The 3,171-nt window shown below is 30.3% G+C and overlaps 1 long non-coding RNA gene across 1 annotated transcript; it reads left to right on the top strand.

Annotated features, from left to right (window-relative positions):
- Window positions 1-1,021: 1,021 nt before the first annotated feature.
- Window positions 1,022-2,133, top strand: LOC128637032 (uncharacterized). The gene is made up of 2 exons (XR_008398925.1): window positions 1,022-1,596; window positions 1,664-2,133. It is a non-coding gene; the product is annotated as an uncharacterized LOC128637032 (long non-coding RNA).
- Window positions 2,134-3,171: the final 1,038 nt, after the last annotated feature.

Below are 3,171 nucleotides of genomic sequence, written 5' to 3'. Positions count from 1 at the left end.
AATTCTAAAGGTACCTCATCTCCACCAAGAAAGTCATCAGCCAGTAAAAAAACATAAATAGAACAGATTAAAGGGATATTGTACTCAAAATTATGTATGATGTATATGACAGCATCAATAAAACATGTTTACATATTTTGCAAGAAAAAAAAGGTTAAGTTAAAAATATTTTCAGTCTAAAATTAAACTAGCAGAAGATGCTTATCTGCGCACAATGGATTTTTATATTAAAAAAAGAATGTTCTTTTTGGACATTTATAAATGGCCTTTTTTTGAACGAGGAAGCAAATCAAGTACAATGCCCCTTTAAAGGGATAGGACAGTCAAAATTAAACTTGCATGATTCAGATAGAACATGTCATTTTAAGACACTTTTAAATTCACTTCTATTTTCAAATGTGCTGCGTTCTCTTAGTATCCCTTGTTAAAAAATAAATGCGCACATATCATACACTAGTGGGAGCTGCTGCTAATTGGTGCCTGCACACATTTGTCTCTTGTGATTGGCTAAATAGATATTTTTCAGCTTCCTGTCAGTAGTGCAATGCTGTCCCTTCAGCAATGGATAACAAGAGAATGAAGAAAATTTTAAAATAGAATTAAATTGGAAAGTTGTTTAAAATTGTATATTCTATCTGAATCATAATTATTTTTTTTTTGAGGGGGGGGTTTACTATCCCTTTAAGCAAAATAGAAAAATAAACCTTTATGCAGTAAACAACACACTTTGTAATAGCAGTGTATTAATATCCATCTTAAGTTGATGATGTACGCTTATTCAATTCAATAAGAAACAAACTTTATGGCTGTAAATTGGTTATTGTGATAGCAATGCATTGATGGCTTTCTGCTAGAAAAAGGGTAAAACAAATCAATGATATATGTGTATGTGTGTGTATATATATATATATATATATATATATATATATATATATATATATATATATATATATATATATATATATATATATATATATATATACTTATCTAATAATGTATGCATTTTGTAGCCACAGTAATGCTTCAACACACTTTTGATATTAATGAATTTTTAATGGTACAGAAACTAAGGCTCAGGTATGTAAAGAGTTAAACTGTACACACATGTATATATGGTATACTTAATATGTATTTGGTTTGCACAGCACTGTTAATACATGTATATGAAAATGATGAAAATGAATTTGATATATAACACAGTCCCTTGTAGCTGCAAAGTAACTTAATGACAGTAATTAAACTAATAGGGGGCCAGTCCCTATCGGGGATTAACCTAAAAATCTTGACAGCTTTACTAGGTCAAAGGTTAGTTCCACTAGGGAGAGTATGGCACGCTTCAAGTGTCAAATTATTAGTGCTACTGGTAAGCAACTTGACTGAACGACTCCAATGGGTTTAGTGGGTAAATGTGTCAGTGTGATTGAATGACAGGTGCATGTTTACTAGTAAGTAAATGTGTCAGTGTGATTGAATGACAGGTGCATGTTTACTAGTAAGTAAATGTGTCAGTGTGATTGAATGACAGGTGCATGTTTACTAGTAAGTAAATGTGTCAGTGTGATTGAATGACAGGTGCATGTTTACTAGTAAGTAAATGTGTCAGTGTGATTGAATGACAGGTGCATGTTTACTAGGCCATAATGACAATATCCTTGAAGTAAAGTAGCCTAATTAGAGTGAAGCATAGTATATTAACATATCATGGTCTTTAGAAAAACATTGGCCTAGAGTAGAAATATTTATTATGGTGATAGATTAATGCAATGACATATTGATATAAATGCTGAATCTCGAATTAATTTAAAATGGGTCATTTATATTGGTCAGTCAAAACCTACATTTAATGTACATTGCTCTGTAAAACCAAATATTAAGATCTGTGCTAGTAGCATCAGGGATTTAACAGTGGACATGTTTGAATAGGGAATATTTTAATCCCTGTAAGTAATTTAATTTTGTAGTTTCCAACATTTTAAAGACAGGTACTGCTAAGAGCAGATAAATTATGCTAAAAGCAAACAACAAAATTAAATATATTGGACATATTGAACTTTATTTTCAAATCCTAAAAAACGATTATCATTAAAATGCATCAATAACAGAACATTTAACATTAAAGATTATTTGAACATACGTCAATGAGTATCATTATTTATCAAGGTTAGGGGAATTGTGTAATTCACATAATAAAGCTTTAATAATCCTGTATTTCCCAGCATCGTTTTTGAGCATTGTGTAACTCACAGTATAATTTTTGTGAATTACTTTAGTTGGTGCAATAGGATTCCATAGTTGCTAGGCAACAATGGGGGTGTCAACCTAGATTGTACCAAAAGCTAAAAAATAATATACAAGTGGTTGAGCCATATGAAGGATGTCTAATTTATTATACCCAGGTAAATAATTCCATGTTACTATTTATTCGTATTACATTTTATTTTGTGGTGTTCATGATTTATTTAATGTCCATTTACATTTTTTCATGAAAACATTTAGCCAGTTATCTTAGAACAAATATGTGTAATATACAAATATTTATAGCTTTGAATTATCAAGCTATTAATACAATCTGGGCTGTGTTTGGCCCAGATCACTTTCATAATATATAAAAAAAAAAATGATCCGTAAGAACTATGCAATGGTTCATTTACCTTTTGGTGAGAAATTATTTGCATTAAAGTTGTTAAGCATTTTTATAAAGCACTTTGCTGCTTGTCGGTTGTATTTATCTGAAGCTAAAAAGCCCTAAAACCTGAATATACAATTAGCACGCAACCTCTCCTTACAATGAAGCAGAATATTGCATGATACATATAACCTTGACATAATTAGGTAACGTTTCTCAAAGCAAAGGTGTGAAAAGAAACGTCTATCTATATTGCACTCTCTTGTGTTGTTTCGTGTTTAAAAAATATTGCATTCACAGCTTTCTATTTTTCCTTTTCTTCTTTAGAAATGTGGTATATTTTTAATAACATACTTTTTTAAAGGTTAACAAATATAGCTGATTCTATAAAAAAAAATGTTGTTTGTTTTTTGTTCATGAGTCGTTGATCTGAAAACTTGTATGCAGACATACAAAAGCTGAAAAAGACACAAGGTTTTTATTTTCATAAAGCTGATCAGTCTAGAAATGTTATAGACAGTTCTACCCTTAAAGGGACATAAAAC

This window comes from Bombina bombina, chromosome 1, assembly GCF_027579735.1.
Source record: "Bombina bombina isolate aBomBom1 chromosome 1, aBomBom1.pri, whole genome shotgun sequence".
Classification (NCBI taxonomy): domain Eukaryota; kingdom Metazoa; phylum Chordata; class Amphibia; order Anura; family Bombinatoridae; genus Bombina; species Bombina bombina.
The sequence above is the reverse complement of the archived record's forward strand: the minus strand, read 5'-3'. Positions and strand labels throughout refer to the sequence as shown.